The sequence below is a fragment of the Dama dama genome, chromosome 12 (genome assembly GCF_033118175.1).
Source record: "Dama dama isolate Ldn47 chromosome 12, ASM3311817v1, whole genome shotgun sequence".
Classification (NCBI taxonomy): domain Eukaryota; kingdom Metazoa; phylum Chordata; class Mammalia; order Artiodactyla; family Cervidae; genus Dama; species Dama dama.
In genome coordinates, this window is record NC_083692.1 from 56,612,108 (window position 1) to 56,638,169 (window position 26,062).

Here is a 26,062-nt window from a genome sequence, read left to right on the forward strand (position 1 = left end):
AAAATTCGGACACCTCAATTTCAGTAGTCTGAATTAAGCTCATCTTCTCTTGGTTCCCACTTCTCCCACCATCCGTCTCCTCCCCAAGAAAATGTCAAACCTACTTTCTTCTCTTGGGTTCTTTCTTCAGTGAATACTAGACTAACCATCTACCCAGTGACCTAAACAAGACACAAAGGAATTTTAGCTCTTAAATAACACTCAAGTCTCTAAGCTTTCCTCAGTCTTCATTAGTATCACTCTGGAAAGAAACCATTCTCCCACAGGAATGAAACAATCTCTCAACTGATCTTGCTTTCAGGTTTCTCCCTTCAACTCCCTTACCTCTCTCTCCAAACCAATTTGTGTAGCACTCTAGCCAGAGGGAACTTTCTAAAAGCAAGTCTAATCATGTCATCCTCCAACTTGAAGGCCTTCAACGGCTTCCCAATGCACTTAAAAAATGCTTCCCAGGTGGCTCAGTGGGGGCTTACAGTCCTTCCTGACCTGGGACGTGTTCACCTTTACAGCTTCATGTCAGTTAAATCACTCCCTTGTGTTACATGCTAATGAATACCAAACTTACTTCATTTTCACCATAGGGCCCTTGGCCTGGATCCCCCTTTTATCTCTGCTCCTTAGTTCGTTAACTCATGCTCCTCTTTAGCTTTTACTTTAAACGCATCTTTCTCTAGAAAACTTTTCCTTTGACTCGATTCTGGGTTTTAGGCCCCTCTTACAGACTCTTTTAGCGTCCCCAAATAGCATTAACCACTGCACACTGTAACTGCTTGTTCACTGGCATATTATTCTGTGAAGATAGGAACTCTCATTCACCATTTTATTCATAGGGCCTGGCATAGTAGGTTCTCAAAATATTCAATGAATAAAGGAATATATAATAAATGACTTCTCAATCTTGGTTTTCAACCAAAGAACAGATTTAACAGGTTGATCTAAGAGATCATAATTCCTGCCATCATTCTCAAGAGAAAGAAAAATGTAATAATTCGAAGTACCAGGATGACTATATCCTGCTTAGTTATATGCAATGTGTTAACTATAGAAAAGGCACTAATCATTAGGAAAGTATGACCCAAATTTTTACCCATCTTAGGTGTCATAAGACAGCATCAGAAAATAAAATCTAACGACCAAGACACTAAATGGTCTCACCTGAGAGTTTCTCTGGCATTATCACTATTTAATTCCTAGATATTTTCTAAGCCATGCAAAAACAGCCTGTTGAACACAGACACACAGTTGGTGAAGTAGAAGACCAAAGCCAGAAATCTGCAAATTTATTTTCAGCCCTGACACCAACTTCCTCCATTTGATTCACTTTCTCCCACAAAAAAGGGACATATCTGAAACTTACCATATCTTTATGGTAAGATTTAAATTGTCCTTACAGAAGAAAGAGAGGGAAAGAAAAGGAAAGGAAAGAGAGAAGTATGTACAGGAAACTTACAATTTTCAGTTCTGCATGTAAGGAGCTTAGAAGTCACCACTCTAACAGGTAAAAACTCTAGGAACTTAAAAATCAACAGCTCTCAGGTCCATAAACGAGGGAAGAGTATAGGCCAAACTACTAATGCCAGATTGGAGAAGGACAAGTGAAAACAGGGAGTCACAGCTTACTGGAGTAGATGGTATGTGGCAGGAACCAGTGCCAGGGAAGGAAAACCTGAACTGTAACTGACGAATTTCTGGATGCTCAGTGTAAATAGCTCTAAGGGTTAAAGGTTTCAAGTCACAGGAGGGACCCCACAATTTTGTGAGATTTGCCTCCAGGAGCTCGACTAGGTTCCCACAGCAAATATTAGAGGGGGAAAAAAAAAAAAATCCCCTTGAGCTTTCAGTCGGGGAACAGAAAAGTGAACTATTTTTAAATATGCCAGAGGACTGTTTTTTAAGGATGCCTACCCTCTGGAGAAAATAGTTAATCACAGCCTAACTTGCTAGGGTATTATTTGTCAGAGCCTAACTAACCTGGGAAAAGAGAACTACTCAACTCCAGCTCCCTCTAGCCTTCCATATGATGGAAGGGAAATGCCCAACCCCAAACGACTCTAGCCATCCTGTTCCACAAAAGTGAGACACACATAAAACTCACAGTTCAGAGAAACAGGGTCACCAGAAGACTGACACCTAATCACAGGACTATAGAATGCTTCCCCTCCCCTTATACCTTGCCATTTTATTATGAAAGGCCTATTTACAGCAATTCCTTTTACCAGGTATATCATATCTAGCTATCAAGAAAAAATTACAAGGCATACTAAAAGGTAAAAAATGCAATATGAAGAGACAGAGCAAGGAACAGAACAAGAGATGGCAAGAATGATGGCATTATCAGACCAGGAATTTAAAACTATTATTAACAAGCTAAGAGCTCTAATGTCCTTCAGAAGTTGAATAGATAAACTGTGGTATATCCAGACATCCAGAATATTGAAGTGAAGTGAAGTGAAAGTCGCTCAGTTGTGTCTAACTCTTGGCGACCCCATGGACTATAGAGTCCATGGAATTCTCTAGGCCAGAATACTGGAATCGGTAGCCTTTCCCTTCTCCGGGGGATCCTCCCAACCCAGGCATCGAACCCAGCTCTCCCACGTTGCAGGAGGATTCTTTACCATCTGAGCTGCCAAGGAAGCCCAAAAATACTGGAGAGGGTAGCCTATCCCTTCTCCAGCATATCTTCTAGACCCAGGAATCAAACCGGGGTCTCCTGCGTTGCACGCAGAGTCTTTACCAGCTGAGCTATCAGAAAGCCCAAATATCCAGAATATTATTCAACATTAAAAAGAAATGAGCTATCAACCTACAAAAAGAAAGAAGAAATTTAAATGCATATTAGTAAGTGAAAGAAGCTAATCTGAAAATGCTATATACTGTATGATTCCAACTATACAACATTCTGCAAAAGGCAGAACTATAGACACAGTAAAAAAGATCAGCAGTTACCATGGGAAGGGTGGTGGATGAACAAGTGCAGCACAGATGATTTTCAGGGTGGCCAAACTACTGTTTGATACTATAACAGTGGATACGTGTCATTTTACATGTCCAAATTATTAACATGTTGGAAATTATTATATGGATATTATGTCCAAATTCACATAATGTACACCACCAAAAAAATCCTCCTGTGCATCCAGCAGGGGGAGGAAAAAATAAACTATTTTGAAATATGCCAGAAGCTTAAAGTACAGGATTTAGATAATTATGATGTGTCAGTGTTGGTTCATCAATCGTAACAACAGTACCACTCTGATGGAGGATACTGATAATGGGGGAGGCCATGCATGTGTAGGAGCAGAGGGTATATGGGAAGTCTCTGTACATTCCTCTTAATTTTGCCATGAATCTAAAACTACTCTTAAAAAATGAAGTCCTAAAAAAAAAAAAAATGAAGTCCTTAAAAAAAGAGAAAAATTCCCTGGTGGTCCAGTGGTCAGGGCTCAGCACTATCACTACTGGGACCTGGGCCCTGCTTGGGGGAACTAAGATCTCACAAGCCTTGCAGAATGCCCCATCCCCCCCAAAAAGATACACAGATATGTGTTTTAAAATACTATTTCTAATAAAAGAAACAAAAGGATTTACAGCAATTACTGAAGGAGTCTGCACAATTTCTTGGTGTCAAAAAAGGAAAAGTATAAGCACATGTATTTACTCAGAGTGGAGTTCTTTTTTCTTCAAAGTGGAGTTCTTAATAACCAAACATTTACTGACTGTCTCTAATGTGCCTAAAACTAGGATAGTCACCAGGGATGTAACAGTGAACTCACCAAATACACAGTTCTAGTGCTCACAGAGTTTACAGTCTACAGTGGGCATCACAAAGAATCACATGAATAAATAAAAAACTACAAATTTGCGTCATGCTGCAAAGACCTGCTGAAGATAATGGGGAAGTCAAAAGGGAGAGTTTTAGAAAGAGGGTGATCAAGGCCTTTAGTAGAAGCTACATTTAAATACTGTCCTCAAGGATGAGAAGAAGCCAACCATGTCAAGAGCTGGGATCAGAGCCTCCAGAAAGAGAAAAACCCAGTAGAGGCTCTTAGTAGAAGCAGACCAGCAAGGCAGGTGATTACAAGGGAAGAGGTAGCAGGAGTCCACCCTTCAGGATTTATAGGTTACTGATAATCCACCATTATCAAATGAGAAGCCACTTAAGCATTTAGAGTAGGGAAGTGACATTTATATTTAAAAGGGGCTTAGGTTTATAAAAGACATTTATATTTTTATATCACCTCACGCCAGTCAGAATGGCCATCATCAAAAAATCTACAAACAATAAACTCTGCTGGAGAGGGTATGGAGGAAAGAGAATCCTACACTATCGGTGGGAATGTAAACTGGTACAACCACTATGGAGAACAGCATACAGAGGTTCCTTAAGAAACTAAAAATAGGGAGGGGGGATTGGGATGGGGTATACATGTAAATCCATGGCTGATTCATGTCAATGTATGGCAAAAACCACTACAATATTGTAGAGTAATTAGCCTCCAACTAATAAAAATAAATGGAAAAAAAAAAAAAAAAGAAACTAAAAACAGAACTACCATATACATGACCCAGCAACCCCACTCCTGGGCATATACCTGGAGAATACTGTAATCCCAAAAGATACATGCACCCCCAATGCTCACTGCAGCACTATTTACAACAGCCAGGACATGGAAGCAAACTAAATGTCCATCAACAGAGGAATGGACACAGATGTGATACATATATACAATGGAGTATTATTCAGCCATAAAAAAGAATGAAAATTGTGCACATTTGCAAAGACATGAATGGACCCAGACACTGTCATACAGAGTGAAATGAGTCAGAAATAGAAAAACAAATATTGTACATTAATGCACATATGCAGAATCTAGAAAAGCATACAGATGAACCTATTTGCAAAGCAGAAATAGAGAAACAGATGTATGGACACCAAAATGGGAAAGTGGGATGAGATAAATTGGAGAATCTGGATTGATATATATACACTACTGAGTATAAAATAGGTAATTAATGACAAAACGTGGTCCACTGGAGAAGGGAATGGCAAAACACTTCAGTATTCTTGCCTTGAGAACCCCATGAAAAGTATGAAAAGGCAAAAAGATAGGACACTGAAAGATGAACTCCCCAGGTCAGTAGGTGCCCAATACGATACTGGAGATCAGTGGAGAAATAATGCCAAAAGAATGAAAAGATGGAGTCAAAGCAAAAACAACACCCAGCTGTGGATGTGACTGGTGATGGAAGTAAAGTCCAATGTTGTAAAGAGCAATACTGCATAAAAACCTGGAATGTTATGTCCATCAATCAAGGCAAATTGGAAGTGGTCAAACAAGAGATGTAGTGAACATCAACATTTTAGGAATCAGCAAACTAAAATGGACTGGATTGGGTGAATTGAACTCAGATGATGACCATTATATCTACTACTACGGGCAAGAATCCCTTTGAAGAAAGGGAGTAGCCATCTTGGTCAACAAAAGAGTCTGAAATGCAGTACTTGGATGCCATCTCAAAAATGACAGAATGATCTCTGTTCATTTTGGTTGCAAGGCAAACCATTCAATATCACAGTAATCCAAGTCTATGCCCCGACCAGTAATGCTGAAGAAGCTAAAGTAAATGGTTCTATGAAGACCTACAAGACCTTCTAGAACTAACACCCAAAAAAGATGTTCATTATAGGGGACTGGAATGCAAAAGTAGGAAGTCAAGAGATACCTGGAGTAACAGGCAAATTTGGCCTTGGAGTACAGAATGAAGCAGGCAAAGGCTAATAGAGTTTTGCCAAGAGAATGCACTGATAACAGCAAATACCTCTTCGACAACACAAGAGGACTCTACACATGGACACCACCAGATGGTCAATACTGAAATCAGATTGGTTATATTCTTTGAAACCAAAGATGGAGAAGCTCTATATACTGTCAGCAAAAACAAGACCAGGAGCTGACTGTGGCTCAGATCATGAACTCTGTACTGCCAAATTCAGACTTAAATTGAAGAAAGTAGGGAAAACCACTAGACCATTCAGGTATGACCTAAATCAAATCCCTTATGATTATACAATGGAAGTGACAAATAGATTCAAGGGATTAGCTCTGACACAGTGCCTGAAGAACTATGGATGGAGGTTTGTGACTTTGTACAGGAGGCAGGGATCAAGACCATCTCCAAAAAAAAAAAAAAAAAAGAAAGAAAGAAATGCAAAAAGGCAAAATGGATTCTGAGGAGGCCTTACAAATAGCTATGAAAAGAAGAGATGTGAAAGGCAAAGGAGAAAAGGAAAGATATACCCATTTGAATGCAGAGTTCCAAAGAATAGCAAGGAGAGATAGGAAAGCCTTCCTCGGTGATCAATGCAAAGAAATAGAGGAAAACAATAGAATGGGAAAGACTAGAGATCTCTTCAAGAAAATTAGAGATACCAAGGGAAAATTTCATACAAAGATGGGCACTATAAAGGACAGAAATGGTATGGACATAACAGAAGCAGAAGATATTAAGAAGAGGTGGCAAGAATACACAGAAGAACTATACAAAAAAGATCCTCACGACCCAGATAATCACGATGATATGATCACTCACCTAGAGCCAGACATCCTGGAATGGGAAGTCAAGTAGGTCTTAGGAAGCATCACTACAAACAAAGCTAGTGGAAGTGATGCAATTCCAGTTGAGCTATTTCAAATCCTAAAAGATGATGCTGTGAAAGTGCTGCACTCAATATGCCAGCAAATTTGGAAAACTCAGCAGTGACCACAGGACTGGAAAAGGTCAGTTTTCATTCCAATCCCAAAGAAAGGCAATGCCAAAGAATGTTCAAACTACCACACAACTGCACTCATCTCACACACTAGTAAAGTAATGCTCAAAATTCTCCAAGCCAGGCTTTAACAGTATGTGAACCGTGAACCTCCAGATGTTCAAGCTGGATTTAGAAAAGGCAGAAGAACCAGAAATCAAATTGCCAACATCTACTGGATCATCAAAACAGCAAGAGAGTTCCAGAAAAACATCTACTTCTGCTGTGTTGATTATGCCAAAGCCTTTGACTGTGTGGACCACAACAAACTGTCAAAAAATCTGAGAGAGATGGGAATACCAGACCACCTGACCTGCCTCTTGAGAAATCTGTATGCAGGTCAGGAAGCAACAGTTAGAACTGGACATGGAACAACAGACTGGTTCCAGACTGGGAAAGGAGTATGTCAAGGCTGTATATTGTCACCCTGCTTATTTAACTTATATGCAGAGCACATCATGAGAAATGCTGGGCTGGAGGAAGCACAAGTTGGAATCAAGACTGCTGGGAAAAATATTAATAACCTCAGATATGCAGATCACACCATCCTTATGGCAGAAAGCAAAGAAGAACTAAAGAGCCTCTTGATGAAAGTTAAAGAGGAGAGTGAAAAAGTTGGCTTAAAGCTCAACATTCAGAAAACTAAGATCATGGCATCCAGTCCCATCACTTCATAGGAAATAGATGGGGAAACAATAGAAACAGTGAGAGACTATTTTTGTTGGCTCCAAAATCACTAAGGATGCTGACTGCAGCCATGAAATTAAAAGACGCTTGCTCCTAGGAAGAAAAGTTATGACCAACCTAGACAACATATTAAAAAGCAGAGACATTACTTTGCCAACAAAGGTCCGTCTAGTCAAAGCTATGGTTTTTCCAGTAGTCATGTATGGATGTGAGAGTTGGATTATAAAGAAAGCTGAGCACTGAAGAATGATGCTTTTGAATTGTAGTGTTGGAGAAGACTCTTGAGAGTCCCTTGTACTGCAAGGAGATCCAACCAGTCCATCCTAAAGGAAATCAGTCCTGAATATTCTGGAAGGACTGATGCTGAAGCTGAAACTCCAATACTTTGGCTACCTGATGCGAAGAGCTGACTTGTTTGAAAAGACCCTGATGCTGGGAAAGATTGAAGCCAGAAGAAAAGGGGACAACAGAGGATGAGATGGTCGGATGGCATCACCAACTCAATGGACCTGAGTTTGAGTAAACTCTGAGAATTGGTGATGGACAGAGAGGCCTGGCGTTCTGCAGTCCGTGGGGTTGCAAGAGTCGGACACAACTGAACGACTGAACTGGACTAATGAGAATCTACTATATAGCAGGGGGGAAAAGGTACATATATTAAGGACATATATTTAGTTAATCTTAAAAATGCATTCCAATATACATTAGGTGCAAACAAATACTACTTGATTCCGCTTATACAAGGTACCTAGAAAAGTTAAGTTCATAGAGTCAGAAAGTACATTCATTGGTAGATGTCAGGGCCAGGGTGTGAGTGTGGGGTGGGGAGGGGGAATGGGGAGTTAGTGTTTTTTGGGGACAGAGTTTCAGATTAGGAATGTAACAAATTCAGGAGATGGATAATGGTGAGAGTTGTACAACAATGTGAATGCACTTATTGCCACTGAACTGTACAGTTAAAAACATTAAAATAGTATGCTTTATATTATAGGACTTTTATCACAATAAAAGTTTTTTTAAAATAAAATGACTGACTATGACCTCTTCTGTGAAGTTAACACAGACTTTGACATTCCTTGCCACAGACAAGGTAACTGAAGCTCACAGAGTTTATATTCACTGACTAGATCACACAGTCAAACCCAGTCATGTGTTCAAAGTCTTAGCTCTCTCACATCTGTCACCCTTAACAAAGAACCCTGTACTCACTCACCCATTCAGCCCCATTGAGTCAAAAGTGCACTGGCCTCACAACTGTTCTCCTGAAACAACAACAAAAAAAGCGTGTGGCGATTTTTAAATATGTCCACAATTTTTTTGCTACGAAGTCAACCTAACTTTCTCGCCCTTAAAATTTCTTTTATTTCCCACACTGATGTTCTTCATCATTTAATACTGTATTTACGCTCATTTTTTGTGGCAGAATTTCTCCATCTGGTTTGGGGTTTTTTGTTTGTTTTAACAGCTTCATTGACGGGAATTTCCTGATAGTTCAGTGGTTAGGACTCGGAGTTTTTACTGTGGTGGCCCAGGTTCAATCCCTGGTCAAGGAATGAACATCTCACAAACCATGTGGCACAGACAAAAAAAAAGAAAACAAAAAAATCCAGCTTCCTTGAGATGTAATTCACATACCATACAATTCATCTATTTAAAACATACCTCTGTTTTAAAAATAATTCTTAAACTGAGGGAAAGAAAAATGGCCTACAATTAGTTCAATTCATTTTTCCAGAGTTTGTTTATCCAGTAAAGACTTACCAGATCTCTAGTTGGTTCATTTGTTTCGCTACCTGACAGAGATGGACAGGGAGCTAGGGTTTAAGCAACTGCTATACAGCTCAGGAAAAGATTTTATGATTACTTTTCCTGTCTTGGCCCTCATCTCTGAATTTTGTTCATGTCAATTTGGTGGAGACTTCTTCCTGCAGAAGTAAGCCAATTGTGACATTAAAAGCTTTTATCAGAGAGGAGGGAAAATATGCACTTATATAAATATTTTATAAATAATGTGAATAAATCATACATAGTGTCTTTATGACTTTGCTGTTGTGGCCTCAGGACACAATGAACCATGTACCTCACTTACTTCTTCCTGTGACATGTTAGTAAGGATTTTCAAACATTCTGTGGTTCTGACAATAGTATGATCCTCTTGGAAAGGATAACTTCAGCTGAACTTCTTTCAATCTAATCCAAAATATACTGTTCCTGGAAGACAGTCCTTTAAGTCTGTGGCATTAAATTAGGTCTATTATCTGTTTTCATCACCCTGAAGTTTTCTTCATTACTTTTGCTTCAGTATTATTTTTGTTATTGCTAATTCATTATACTCCATTTTGGCAGGGGAATGGTTATGGTTGAGGGCTAATGGGTATAAACCTAAATCTGTAACATCTTCTTTCCTGGAGCATTATTTCCTTTGAACAAATGTGCAAATGCATTAATGCTATGAAGGTGGATAAAATTTGGTTTTATCCAGATAGTAACCTATTAGACTTCAAGCTTACTGACTTCATGATAGTTCATAAAATTTGTCCTGCTTGATTTTCTTATCAAATTATATTTATCTTTCAAGTGTTACTGAAATATATCTACTCTCAAAAGATAAAGATTTGATGTGCCTGAGAATATTTAAAAGACATATACCATTTTCTTCCAAAAATGTTTTGAGTAGCACTTTTAGAATTGGCCTCTTAAGGTGATTACTTTAAGAAAGTAATACTTGTTTGTATTTTAAGTTATTAGAAGTTTTTTTTTTTTCAAATTTAGCTTAATTTATCATGCTCATATCCTTGTATTTATGTTATAGACATAAAATGCAATACCTTTTGCCTTAATAAATAAAAATAATAAAAGGAAAATACTGCTTGTTTCAAGATTTAAAAAAAAAAACCACACATACAGTAGGGACTTCCATGGTAGTCCAGTGGTTTAGATTCCTCCTGCCAATGCAGAGGGCATTGGTTTGATCCCTGATCCAGGAAGACTTCACATGCCACAAGGTAACTGAGCCCATGTGCTACAACTACTGAGCCCACGCATCACAACTAGTGAAGCCTACATGCCCTAGAACCTGTGCTCCACAATGAGAAGCCACTGCAGCAAGAAGTCCAAGCACCGCAGCTAGAGAGTTGCCCATGGTCTCCACAAATAGAGAAAGCCTGAGCATAGCAATAAAGACCCAGCACAGCCAAAAATAAATAAATAATTTTTAAAAACCCACACACATACACAACAAAACTGAGTGATAATCTAAGCAGACCTTAGTTTTTGAGTCTCCAGGTAATTCCATGGAAAAGGGCACAAAACGAACTCATTGATGTAGAAACTGCAATGCTAAGAAGGATGGAGGTTGAATTTAAGGACTGGATACCTAATATAAAACGTGATGACTACTAGGACTCGCCTGGTGGTCCAATGATTAAGAATCTGCCTTCCAGTGCAGGGGATATGGTTCAATTCCTGGTCGGGGAACTAAGATCCCACCTGCTACAAGGCAACTAGGGGGCCACACCACAACTGGAGAAGCCAGTGCATCACAGCTAGAGACTCTGGGCACTGCCAATGACCACAACTTGAGTCTTGTGCCACAAGGAACTATCCCACATGATGCAGCAAAGATCCCAGATGACACAACCAAGACCCGACACAGCTAAAGAAAGAAAGAGAGAAAATGAATGAATTCAGGTCCAACGCTGGCAGCTCTGATTTTTCAGGAGTTGCTAAACGTTGAAATTACAATAAAATATCCCATTTTTTACATGCTGGAAACTAATTTTTAAACAGTGTCTGAGATACCAATTTGCAGTCTCTGGTATAAAATTGTTAAAATGAAATACAGCTTTTAAAGCCTTCAGCACAAACAATCCATGCTGCCAAAAACAAGGATGGGAACTCACAAAACAAGAAAAAAGCACCATGTTTAACTAAAAAGTACCTTGTTCACTCCAGAAACAAAAATAAGACTGAATATAAATAGTGAGAGTCTGAAATGATAATGCTTTCAACAGAGAAGTTCAGAGTATCATAGTTAGTACTGTTAACTAGACAAATTTAATTCATTTTTGTTCCTTATACAAGGGAGAATTCCCATTTCTCAATTTCAGATCTAAACAATAATTTGATGTATTATTCTAAGGAAATAAATAGCATTCAACATAAAAAGTTACTCCAAAGTAGATTAAGGCAAACATTTATATGACAAACAGATGGGTTTATGAAGGAAAAAGGCTATGACACATCAAACAAAATTACCATAAGTCCAATGTGTGATGACGAATGCAGCCACCTGCATTGAGCTAGGTTAAGGCCATGGACACTGCAAATTCATTTCAAAGCATACAGTCAAAGACTCAACACTAATATTGGTAAAGCTTTTCATTATAAAATGATAATATCATTAAACTTCCCTGAGCAAGAAGAACAGCCAACAGGATGGGGAAGAAGAAAGGGGAGCTGGGTTTGTAATGATGCTATACATAAAACCTGAATTCTCTTCCTGTATTTCTCCTAACTCATATAGAAAAGCCATACAAAGCAGTAACATCTCACAGTAGTGCCTGCTAGGCTCTAATTAGATCTCATGTAACATTTCACTGTATTTTTATCCCATTTTCTCACCTCAATTACCCTGAGCAGTGAACATTTTTCACCTTCTGAAATCCTTACCCTGTAACTTTTTATTCTTCTCTTGTGGATGGAGCATAAAGGTTTACAACATGACTGTTCCCATATTTCAGATTTCTCTTAGTTTTATGTATGAACTAACCACAAAGAAATCTGGGTTTTTTTCCTCTCCCAAAGTTGCGAATAGCTAAGTCTTTGCGGGGGGGGGGGGGGGGGGGTGGGCTTTTCATTGTGGAGGGCGGGCTTTCTCCAGCTGCAGTGCACATACCTCTCTTTTGTCATTCGCGCTCTAGAGCACTCACAGGCTCAGCAGTTGTAGCACACAGGCTCCTAGGACACATGGGCTCAGTAGCCAAAGTGGCAGACTTGGCTGCTTCACAGCACGTGGGATCTTAGTTCCCCAACAAGGGATCAAACCTGAGCCCCCGGCATTGCAAGGGAGCGCTATGTTACACTAAGGTTCTAATAGTATACCTTCCTTTTACCTTTCATTTCCTTAATTTTCCTCTTCCACTCTTTCAAAGTTCCTTCCTAAGGGTTGTCCTTTATCAAACTATAAGGAAGTATAACCTTCCAGTCTTTCCCAGACCCCTAAAACATTCCCTAGTGTTTAAAACAATATCCCTAGTGTTTAAAATATGGCTTTATGGACTATAAATATGTATTTATGACATTATTACTAAATAATAAAAATTATATTTACAGTCAAACACAAGTACAAGAATGGAAATAAACAGTTTCTGTTAGGATGGCGAAATTTCCACTTTCTTTTCATTTTTAATTATTTTCATTACATTACTTGTGCAACAAAATGAGCACCACCATCCCTGGTTGGAACACGGTTCATACAAAAATGCTCCTTAACTCTCTCATCAGCCAGCTCTCTCATGCGGTTGTTTCAGAATGTTGGTAAATTTCAATGGGCAGCCAAATTTAACAGTCATTATAATATATGTCATGCTAAAGTTTCCATTTCAAAGAAAGACATCCCACTCATTATGGTTGTCAAAAATCAGCCAGAGGGGCTTCCCTGGTGGTCCAATGGTTAAGAATCCGCCTGCCAATGGAAGAGACGAGGGTTCAATCTCTGGCTCGGGAACTAAGATCCCAAATGCTGTGGAGCAACTAAGCCTGTGTGCCACAACTACTGAGTCCATGAACCACAACTATAGAAGCCCACATGCTTTAGAGCCTGTGTTCCACAACCAGAGAAGCCACAGCAAGGAGAAGCCCATGCATTGCAACCAGAGAGAAGCCCCTGCTTGCTGCAACTAGAGAAAGCCTGAGAACAACAATGAAGAGACTGTGCACCACAACGAAGACCCAACCAAAACACAAAAAATTAGCCAAAATTGTATTTTATGATCAAAACCAATGTAGTCCCGTTATGGCAAACAGTTGATGAAGAGAATCAGGTTGAAACCACTAACCAATAAGTGATTACTTTTTTAAGGCACCTCCTCTATTAAGAAGGAACTTAGGATAGTTTCACAAACTCAAGAGTGGGCAAAACACAGGGACTCACAAATGGGTCCAGTGATAAAGCAATGAAGAAAGAATCAAGGGAAATAGTAACCTTTGACTATGTCTCAATTCCTTTACTGGTAAAATAAGAACAACTAAGAAAGAAAAACAACACTGATCCGAGATATGCGGTAACCCAGAGTGTTTTTTCCCCTTATCCATGTTTTCCCTATAAAACAGCTTCAAAGCTGGAGAAGGTAAGTAGGTAAGGAAAAATATGAGTAGGCAAAGATAATCATAATCTGTTGAGCAACCTTTCCTCATATCCACACAAAGGGCCAATGAGTTTCTCCTAGTCTTCTTTCACCTCCACACAAAATAAACAGAATCCTAGGGAAAAAAAACTTGAATTTATTCTGGCTTGTTTGTGAGTTTATATTTATTACTACTGAAGACAGATCCAGAAATCTCTCCTTTCCTTCCTGTGATTCCTCACTGAATTCACAAGAATCCATTGTCTTTTGGGTCTAGCTGCAGGAGTAGTAGTCTCTGATAAACAGCCTCTTAATTGAAATCCAGTGAAAACGCTACAAAGATAATGTTCGAGAGAAGTAGAGGAGGAAACAGCCTCCCATGGCCTCAAAGGAGAAAAAGTGCCATTAACTCTGTATTAAATACCAATACACTAAAATAAGAGACATACATGTGAGTTTCACTTTGGAATAGTAAAAGCAATGAGCAAGAAGAGCTTTCGAGGAAAAAAAAAAAGGTTTTTCTTTAAAGCCAAGACAGACATAATGAGAAAAGAAACAATTGGTAAGCCCACTACAAAGAAGCAAACAAACAAAAAAACACCCAAATTTCCGTCTTTTAGTATTGCTTTGTAGAATATTAATTAAAACTAACTCTTCTCTAGTAACCTGCTCAGAAGTCAAATATATACATGCCCACAGGACTCCTACAAGCCTGGGCCAAATTCAATTATTAAGTCAGTGTAGTGAAAGTATTTTAGAACAATTTTGTATATTTGGCTACATAAAAGTCTGACTCTAAAACAATGCTTTAAAATTCCAGAATAGGAAAAATGCTGTTACTCAAAAGATAACTGAGTTTCACTTATCTCTCTTCTTTTTATATCACCTGCTAATAATCAAAAATCATTTTAATCAGTTATATAACATCTTAACTCTTAAAATCTAAAGGACAACGTCTAAAATATTTATAAAATGCCTAGGGGAAAATGTGACATTAAAATATAAAATGAAAAACTTCTTTTTAATGAATATTCCAAGAATAAAATTATTACCATACTGATCTTGAGAGTAACTATTTTCTCCTTCCAATCAGTCATACTTACCTTTTTACTCTTTTCCATAATTAGCCTTTATCTTGTTCCACCTTCTAATCTACTCATACCTCAACCAACCACAATTCTGCCTAACCCAATACTTCTAAAAAATACATGTATCTAGTTATAGATGTCAAACCATACTTGGGCACAGATATAAATCTCTTTAGGTATAACCACCCCTCATTAGTATAATCATTAGGAAATTATGTCCTGAGTAGATGAATCTGCTAGAGAATTAAAGTTTATTTTTTTAAACCCTACAACTAAGATTAAAATATACCTTATACTTAAATAAAAGCCACTATAAAATAACTTAATCAAAGATCAGAAAGGAAAAGAATGAGATATAAATATTGGGAAAGAATAAAAGGAAAAAGTAATTTTAGGGCATATTCTCACACATGGACTGTTAGCACAGTCAAACACATGTGACATGTGAATTTAACCTTTTTGATGGCTGAGAATAACCACTGTATTTTTCTATGAAAAACTATGTCATCTAGCCCTAATGATGTAAAGCCAAATGCTGCTATACTAAATGGCCCCAGGGTACTAAGTTTTAACACTGTATTTTTTGTCTCTTTCTCACAGTTGGTGTGTTCAGCTCTAACAGCACATTCCTCCCCTAATGTGTAATGTGCCTCCTTTTTAAAAATTATTTTGGCCACCAAGCATGGAAGATCTTAGTTCCCTGGCCAGGAAACAGGGTGTCTTAACCACTGGACTGCCAGGGAAGTCCCATCATGTACCTCCTTTAATATGCTATGAGCTATAACCAAGTGAAAGAAAGTGTCAGTCGCTCAGTCATGTCCAATTCTTTGTGACCCCAAGAACTGTAGCCCACCAGGCTTCTCTGTCCATAGAATTCTCCAGGCAAGAATACTGGAGTGAGCTGCCCCATTCCTTTCTCAAGAGGATCTTCCTGACCCAAGGATTGAACCCAGGTTTCCCACATTGCAGGCGGATTTTTTACCATCTGAGGTGACTTAGTAAAATACGGTGACTATGTTCCTGGAAGCTATAAAAGTACACTTTTAGGAAAAGTACGTGAATTTTAGGACTCACACTTAAAGAATACAGACTTTCTAGTCTATACGCAAGTTCTCAGCTATGTATACAAAGAAGTTTCTAAGGGAATTAAAACTATTAAGAGTTTCTAACAGATTTCCCTGGTGGCTGAGGCAGTAAAGTGTCTGCCTATAATGCGGGAGACCTGGGTTCAATCCCTGGGTTGGGAAGATCCCCTGGAGAAGGAAATGGCAACCCACTCCAGTACTCTTGCCTGGAAAACCTCATGGATGGAGGAGCCTTGCAGGCTCCAAGTCTATGGGGTCGCACAGAGTCGGACACGACTGAGCGACTTCACTTCACTTCACATAGGTGTAAAATTATGATTAGGTAAAGGACCACCTTCATTTCATAATCAGGTCAAATGCAGCAGATCCAGGAGCAGTGGGTAAAGACATGTGATTTGTGTACTAATGATCATTGTTCTTTAATTCGTAAGAGATTACCTTATGTTTTAGAAAGGGCAGACTAGTTTGAACATTAGCCCAAAGAATGTCTGTAACTTATAAATGTAATAATTTCCAAACATTAAAGAAAAAAAGAAATGCTATTTAATGTGTTCAAATACACATAACAAGTCAAGTTAATAAAGAACAATTTCTAACTAGGACTCTTGAGTACATTCCTAATAGAAATAAATAGGAAACTAAACATGTCAAATATAAGTGCCTCTCAAGCAATTTGCTCTCTGTTAGGTTAACCATTGCCTCGATGACTCTGATTCCATCAGATTATTTCTTACCAAACTATTTTCCACAGATGTTTTTCAGCCATGGGTGAAAATGACTCTCAGTAGTTATAACCCAACAATTTTCTGAACCTCAGAAGAGTTACACCACATCAAAACTCAAGATGGACTCATTAGCAGACTTCAAACCTTACACAGCTGACAATGCAAACCAGAAAAAGCACATCCCTGGCAATTTCCATTGACCTCTAATATTTCTGAAATTAATATAGTATTGATGTGACTCAAATTGTATTATTTTTAAATAAAATTTATTTCCACTTTTTTTTAAAAGTTAACACACACATGATTTCAAAAACTACATGGCATTTCATATGTATTATAAGTATGAAGCACACATTAATTTAAAAAAATACTATATAAAAATAACATTTTTCATCTATGAAACTGGTAATACGATACAAAATCGTAATGCCTCACATTAGGTAAGTCCAGAGTAATAAGCTCTCATGCCTTGCTGAGGTGACTGTACCACTTTTCCAAAAGACTGATAAAAATGTTCACTTATTGAATCTTAAGGAATAAATAATAATATCCATCAATCAAACCCTAAGGAAAGAAGTTTCCTAAGGAAATAAAATATTTCAGAATTTATAGCAGCAGACATCTGAAATAACCTAAAAACAATAGAAGTGTAGTTAATTTGGGTGTTTTACAGCCATTAATGATCTAATGATATGGAACAATTTTCTCAACAATAAGTGAAAAAAGAATACTATTAACTGTATTACTTAAAACATACATTATACATGTATCTCTGTCTCCTTTCATATAATCACAGAAAAAATGGAAAGAAAATTTATCTGCAAATAATGATTAAGAGGAGTCTCCAGGGCTACAGTCCATGTCACTGCCAGGAGTCAGACATAACTGAGCACACACGCATGCACGTAATGATACTCTCTAGGAAATATTATATTTGGTTTTATTTTGTTCTTTATAACTTTGCCACACTGCTCAAATTAAAAAAAAAAAAAACCTTCACATATGAAATAATCACATAAATTAATGAAAAAGAGAAATCAAAACCAAATGCCTGGTCCATAAGGCTGTGAAAAAATACTGAGATGCTGTTTACAAAGGGCTTCCCTTGTGGCTCAGGCAGTAAAGAATTCGCCTGCAATGCGGGAGACCTGGGTTCAATCCCTGGGTTGGGAAGATCCCCTGGAGAAAGGAAAGGCTACCCACTCCAGTATTCTGGCCTGGAGAATTCCATGGACTGTATACTCCACGGGGTCGCCAAGAGTCAGACACAGCTGAGCGACTTTCACTTTTCTCACTGTTTAAAACAGTTTTTAAACAGGAAAATAGTTCACACTGTATTTTATAACAAGAGAATTTTTAAAATATATATTTTAGCATACAGAAGTAGAATTTAAAGGAACATACACAAACTGCCAAATTTATAAACCAAAATAGAGCACTTATAAGCACTTACACTTTGTTAAAAATGGCAAAACATCATTACTTTTTATAATGAATGTTTTACCTATGTAAAAAGCTTACAGTAATAGAAAGTCTTCCTAACACTGTTTAATTATAAATGATACTTGCAAGGAAACAACCCAAGAGTTTAATGAAGTTGCCATTAAAATAAGTAAGTAGTCACTTATTAAAAGTATAAAAATAAGTAGTCACTGATTAAAAGTATATATTATATCAAAATTAATCATACTTTATCTTTTTATACCTTAAAATATTGTGACTGAGTTACATTGGATTTAGAATGTTATAAAACTAGCAATCATACATATGCTGAAGCTATATATACTACAGTCCTCGAAAAATTAAAGTTCCTGCCACCCAATAGAGATAATGTGACTGTTTAAAAACCAAAATTTTTGTGCACAGCCTACATTACATCTTACTGGGCACACCAGAGACTATTCTCAAGTCTTCTAAAGTCAAGAGTGTATGTGTGTGTGTGTGTGTGTCAGTTGTGTCCTACTCTCTGTGACGCCATGGACTGTAGCTTCTCTATACACAGAATTCTCTAGGCAAGAATACTAGAGTGGGTTGCCATTCCCTTCTCCAGGTCACTTACTCAAAGCCAAAATTAAATTCTCCCAACTCTGTAACTGGTCATCACTGGACCCAGGATTTTATAACAACACAGAGAATCAAGATAATTGTTATACATTAAGGATTAAATGGATTCAGTGTTTAGCTCCCTCAAATGAAAAATACTTGATCCTGCATAACCAACAACACTTTAATATATTTCAGTCAGTACCAAAAGAAAACCAGTGCAAAAAAAAAAACCTAAGAGACACAGCTTTTGTGAGCAGGAAAGAATGCCTCAGGTAGAGGAACTAAAATCTAAGAACTGAATTAAGGGCTAAAAATTCTGAATTCTAATCACAGATAAGACAGTGACCCAACCTAAATTTTATCTCAACCACATATTCTCGACCGCAAATGGAGACTTATTCAAAAATAAGTCATAAAATGTTTGAAAAAAATTAAAACTTAAATGTTTAACCAAGAGAAAGAATTCATTTTCCTAACCTGGTCCACATATAGACAAATCCCAATGGCCCTGAAATCAGTACTGGTAAGTATGGCAACTAAGAAAGATTTAAAGTATGTTTAACAACTAGGGGGATGGCATTTTAGTACCTTAGTTTAATCATAGCTGAGTGCATAAAGAGGTTTATGCTGTCAGTACTGTCCTAACAAGAAAGGTACAGCACAGCCTTACCTACAAAATGATTAAAAATGTGCAGTTCAAGAAAAAAGATAATGATAATTATATATACAATAAGAGTATAAAACATTATTCACTATTTATTATCACACATATTGAAGTCTTAAAATAATTTATGTTAAATATGTAAGCACAGCTTTAAACTGTATATATACCCTGTATTTAATCATTCTCAAGTATTTCTATACTAAATACTTTAACCTTTAACTCTTTAACCATATTAGTCCTTACTGCCTTCATTCATCATCTTCGTTATGTGCCCCTTTTTTGGATCTCAGTATTTTTATCTTTTATTATATGAAAAAGCCATATTATTGACATTCTTCATTTAGTAAGTTAAAACTAAGATGAAATTGCTTCTAATTTCTTAAACTTAGGACACTGGGTAAAATTAATGATAAGAAAATTAATGAAACAGCTTAACAGCACAGCTTGGGAATTATTATATGAAAAAAAAGCCTCCAGGGGGTGGGGATAGGAAGGGAGGACAGAACTTTGCAAATGGAAATATGGCAGATTACTTAAATGACCTGCCTACTAAAAACTGAAAATGCTGAATTAAAAGCAACAACTGAAGTATTTTTCAGCTTGAAAATTTTATTTCTGTCATATCTTACACCCATTTCTCTCCCAAGTGTTTTCATATTTGCATATAAATACTTAAACTTTTAAAAATAATTGTTTTTTAAAGTCTTGGTGTACTAATTCTATCATTTCAGCATTTCCAGGTCTATTTCTATTGACTGATTTTTCTTTTAGCTATGGATGATATTTTCCTACTTATTTGCATATCCAATTAACACAGAATTCAAGATAATGATTCCTTCTAGAACAGAAAAAGAATCTTCTAAGACACCAGTTGTATTTTATTTCTTTGATGGAGTGATGGGTATAGTGTTTACTTCTAGTCTTTAAACCATATGTGACTCTCTCTATATATGCTGTAGTTCTTGAAAAAAAATACTGTAAAAATTTAAGTTAGATGCTTTGAAAAGGTTCAGTGGGAAGAAAAAGGAGGGCAGCAAGGGAAGGACAAAACTGTAACGGACACAGTAGGGAACTCCAGGGCTCCATCCACTGCATATACATACACATGTGTATACACACACACAGGCTGGAAAAAAGTCAGAATTAACTTTTGCAGACCTGTGTAATCTAATAAAAATTACAACAACCAAGAAAGCTCAGCAAAGAAAGAAGCTCCTGCACTGAAGTGAGAGAGCAATATGGTGTTTCTAATTGCCTACCTACCATTCCCCCCCACTCGCCAGTGCAACAAAGGCAGTAAGGATGGCAGCCGCACACCTGTTGAAGGCTAATAGTGCCAAGGGAGCAACACAAACCTCATTTTCAAAGAACTGTGACTGAACGCTATGACCTGCCTGGCAACTTCCTCAAAAACTGGCACAAGAAGATGCTTTTGTCCTGCCTGACTTGGAGCACTCCCAGGGCAAGCAGCCTAGAGGAGGGGAAAATAGGCAGGATAACACATAGAGAGCTAAAAGCCTGGCAAGTGATAGCTTGAGAAAGGAGATACATTGGGAGAAACGAGCTTTGTAAATTCTCATATATAACAAGGAATCTAGAAGTCCACACGTAGTCCCAAGGCTGAACGCACACACAGAAAAGGTCTAAGAAGACCCTAGACTTTTTCACCTCTAGCTGACCTTTAGGCCCCATCCAAATAGGAAATAAACGTTAAGGCAGGGTTGTAAATAGCCCAGCTAAGCACTAGAGTACCCAAACACAGAACCATCCAACTAAAAGTAGGACAGTAATTTTTTCTTTTTCTTTTATACTTTTATGGTCTCCAGGTGTTCAAGGGAACTGGGTCAAAATACTAGTTGATCGCAAGGTTAATGGAACATAGACTTCAATAACCACACATGACAAAGAATACACACATAACAAAAATAGTTTAGAAAAGACACTACACAAACAACAGTGAAATTAATAATAACCCACAATAAGAAGCAACAAAAAACCCTGAGGAGGGGAGGAATCTGATGTCTAAAGTCAATACACAATATCCAAAATGTACAAAAGATTATGTGGCATGCAAAGAAACAAGAATTCTTATATAGAAATTTATTATATATATTTTACCACAATATTTCTTTAAAGCAAGGAAAGGCAGTGAAGGAACCATTATGTGAATGTGAGCAGCAGTCACTTAGGAAATATGACAGATTGACGAAAAGAGTGCTATTTGATTAGTAATTACTTAAAATGTGAACTATGACCAATTATATAAACAAGTGAACAGTAACAGTACGTGAACCGAGAACTTCCAGATTTACAAGCCGGATTTAGAAAAGGCAGAGGAACCAGAAATCAAACTGCCAACATCCACTGGATCACAGAAAAAGCAAGAAAATTCCAGACAAACATATACTTCTACTTCATGGACTGTGCTAAAGCGTTTGACTGTGTGGATCACAACAAACTGGAAAATTCTTAAAGAGATGGGAATACCAGACCACGTTATCTGCCTCCTGAGAAATGTGTATACAGGTCAAGAAGTAACAGTTACAATTGGACATGGAACAACAGACTGGCTCAAAATCAGGAAAGAAGTATGTCAAGGCTGTATATGGTCACCCTGCTTATTTAACTCATATGCAGAGCACATCATGCAAAATTCCAGACTGGATGAACCTCAAGCTGGAATCAAGACTGAGGGGAGAAATATCAGTAACCTCAGATATGCAGATGACACCACCCTTATGGTAGAAAGCGAAGAGGAATTAAAGAGCCTCTTGATGAAAGTGAAAGAGGAGAGTGAAAAAGTTGGCTTAAAACTCAACACTGAAAAAACTGAGATCATGGCATCTGGTCCCATCACTTTATGGCAAATAGATGAAGGAAAAAGTGGAAACAGTGAGAGACTTTATTTTCTTGGGCTTCAAAATCACTGCAGTTGGTGACTGCAGCCATGAAATTAAAAGACGCTTGCTCCTTGGAAGAAAAGCTATTACAAACCTAGACAGTATATTGAAAAGCAGAGACATTACTTTGCCAACAAAGGTCCAGCTAGTCAAAGCTATGGTTTTTCCAGTAGTCATGTACGGATGTGAGAGATGGACCACAAAGAAGGCTGAGTGCCGAAGAATTATGCCTTCAAACTGTTATGCTGGAGAAGACTCTTGAGAGTCCCTTGGACTGCAAGGAGAAAAAATCCAGTCAATCCTAAAGGAAATCAACTCTGAATATTCACTGGAAGGACTGATGCTGAAGCTGATGGTCCAATATTTTGGCCACCTGATGCGAAGAGTTGACTCGATGGAAAAAACCATCATGCTAGAAAAGATTCAAGGCAGAAGAAGGGGATGAGAGAGGCCAAGATGGTTAGATGGCATCACTGACTTAATGGACATGAAATGAGCAAACTCCGGAAAGTAGTGAAGGACAGGGAGACCTGGCATGCTGCAGACCACAGAGTCACAAAGAGTCGGCCATGACTGAGCAGCTGAACAGCAACAATAAACAAGCAAAATGTAAACTCTACCAAAAAAAAATTGGCAAAGGACTTACATAGACCAGAAAAGATACACAACTGGCTAATGGGCACTAAAAATACACTCAACATCATTAGCCATGCTGCTGCTGCTGCTAAGTCACTTCAGTCGTGTCTGACTCTGTGTGACCCCATAGACGGCAGCCCATCAGGCTCCGCCGTCCCTGGGATTCTCCAGGCAAGAACACTGGAGTGGGTTGCCATTTCCTTCTCCCATGAGGGAAATGCAAATCAAAATCACAGTGAGATACCTATACCCACTAGGATGGCTATAATTAAAAAATAAACAGGGAACTCCCTGGCAGTCCAGTGGTTAAGACTCAACCCTTTCACCACCATAGCTCCAGGTTCAATCCCTAGGCGGGGAACTAAGATCCTGCAAGTTGCATGATGAAGCATAAATAAATAAAATGGCAAACTTCAGTGAGGATACAGAGAAATTAGAACCCTCGGACATTGTCGGTGAGAATGTAAAATGGTGCAGTCACTACAAAACAGGTGGTGGTTCCTCAAAAAACAAAAAGTAGGATTATCACGCATGTTTGTGTGCTAGGCTGCTCCAGTCATGTCTGACTCTTTACCACCCCATGGACTGTAGCCCACCGGGCTGCTCTGTCCATGGAATTCTGCAAGAATATTGGAGTGGGTTGCTGTGCCCTCCACCAGGGGCTCTTCCAAGATTACCATACGACCGAGTAATTCCATTCCTAGGAACCTATCCCAAAGAACAGAAAACAGGTATTTAAACAAAAACTTGTATGTCAGCATTCATAGGAGCTATTCACAATAACCAAAAGGTAAAAACAACCAAAACACCTATCAACTGATGAATGGATAAACAAATATGGTATATCCATACAATGGAATATCATTCAGTCATAGAAAGAAATGAAGTGCTGATACATGCTACAACACAGATGGATCTAGAAAGAGTTATGCTAAGTGAAAGAAGCAGATACAAAAGGTAACATACTGTATGATCCTATTTACATGAAATACCCAAACTAGGTAAATCCATAGAGGTAGGAAACAGATGAGTGTTTGCCAGCGGCTGTAGGGAGAGAGGAACAGGGAGTAACTGCTTAACAGGTTTGGGAATTTTCCTTTTGGAATGATGAAAATGTTTTGAAACTATATAAATGTTATGGTTGCACAACACTGTGAATGTAGCAAATGCCACCAAACTGTGCACTTTAAAATGGCTGATTTTATGTCAATTTTATCTCAATGAATAAGGTGTTAGAGCAGAACTGATAACCTTTTATGAAAACAAGTACTCAAACATGTCAAGTTATTTTACTATCAATATTTACTGCTTCCCAACTAAAACAAAATAACACAAATATTTCTTAAACTATCTGAAGATGCTCCTAACCTTTTCCTAAATCACAATATTTCTCTAGAAAGAGAAGAGTGGTATTACAGAAAGCTTCTCAGGTATAATTTACTCAAAGATTTATCTACACTAAAATCTAAAAGGTATTTTTTGAAAGTTCAATAAGGTTTTAAACTTATTCACCATGAGCAAAAAGACCAAACAAAACTCAGAAACTCAGCTATCCCAAGTTACTTTAGCCTTTATACTTAAAAAGCACAATACAAAAATTTCCATTATTTCTCATGATAACTTTTACAATATAGTTTCAAATGGGCTAAATGACTTGGCCAGTACTCACTACAAGGACTATTTCCCTTCTGACAGTCACTTCCCCTTGCTATATGTCACCAAGGACTGAAACTTTTCCGAGTCTTGTTTATCTCCTGATCTCCAGTTAGTTTCCAGGTACTGTAAGTTTTTTCTTCAAGAGGCACAAGTACTTGAGCTTGACATGCTGTGTCTCCCACTCATCAACAGTGTGAAAGTTGGTGGTAACCTTCCTTTTTTTGCCTCACTTTCTGATCTGTATAATAGGAATAAGAGTCACACTTCAGAGGCTTGCTGTGAGAATGTGTCCAAAGCATTTAGCAAATTCCTATCATATAACAAACACTAAACTGCCAACACTATTATTACTGTTCTGTTTTCACTAAGATTTTCCTAGGACAGGCTGTCACTGCTAGATTATATCCACTAGATTATGTCTGTACCTCCTCAACTGGCTTTCCTCATTCCTCTTTTAGCAGTCCAAAGGATACTGCACATCATAATCAGATTTACCTTGCATATATAGAAATACATCCTGTTACTCCCCAGCTGAAAAAACCTTCAATGGGTCACTACTTATTATGACATCCAATCTAATATTCTCTGCCTTTCATCAGCCTGTTAACTGCTCTTCTCAAACTCTAGTGTACATCGGAATCATATGGATTGCTTGTTAAAAATATATTGCTGGAATCTACTCCTGAAGTTTCCAATTCAGCAAGTATTGAGCAGAGCCTCAGAATTTGCTTCATAATGAATTTCCAGATGATTCTGAGGCTGTTGAGTGAGGAATCACACTTTGAGAAGAACTGCTTAAAATATGACCCTTCTGCTTCCTTAAGGGCTTCCCTGATGGTTCAGGTGGTTAAAGAATTTGCCTGCAATGCGGGAGACCCAGGTTCAATCCCTGGGTTGAGAAGATTCCCCTCGAGGAGTAAATGGCAACCCACTCCAGTATTCTTGCCTGGAGAATTCCTTGGACAGAAGTGCCTGGCGGGCTACAGTCCAAGGGCTCGAAAAGAGTCAGACAAGACTAAGTGACTAACGTTTTCATACTTTCGTTCTGCCTCCTTAATCTTATTTCTCCCTACTACCTAAAAAGAGTATACAACTTTCATTAGTTTTACAGGGTGTGCCCAATTCTCCTGACCCTGCTATAACTCTGCTGCCCCCAAATACTTTCCTGACTATCCAAATCACACCCATCCTTAAAGCCTGTGGTTCTCAACACCTCCTGCACATTACAAACATCTTGGGGAGGATTTTAAAAACTAGGAGAATATGTTTATATTCAGAGTAGGGGAATTCTCTGGCAGTCCAGTGTGCAGGACAGGGGCACAGGTTCAATCCCTGGTCAGGGAACTAAGACCCCACAAGGTACATGGTGAGGCCCCAAAACAAAAAGCTATGAATGTCCCACCCCTGAGATTCTGGTTCA

At 38.1% G+C, this 26,062-nt stretch overlaps 1 protein-coding gene across 5 annotated transcripts in view; it reads right to left on the reverse strand.

The window, feature by feature from the left end:
• Positions 1–26,062, reverse strand: part of CSNK1G1 (casein kinase 1 gamma 1) — a 156,417-nt gene that overhangs the window by 122,539 nt on the left and 7,816 nt on the right. Inside the window, exon 2 of one of the 5 annotated variants that reach the window (XM_061157345.1) lies at positions 8,709–8,757. The exons of the other annotated variants lie outside the window; for them this stretch is intronic. The gene's annotated coding sequence lies outside the window, so the exon portion shown is untranslated. The remainder of the gene's footprint in view (positions 1–8,708; positions 8,758–26,062) is intronic. 5 annotated transcript variants of the gene reach the window in all.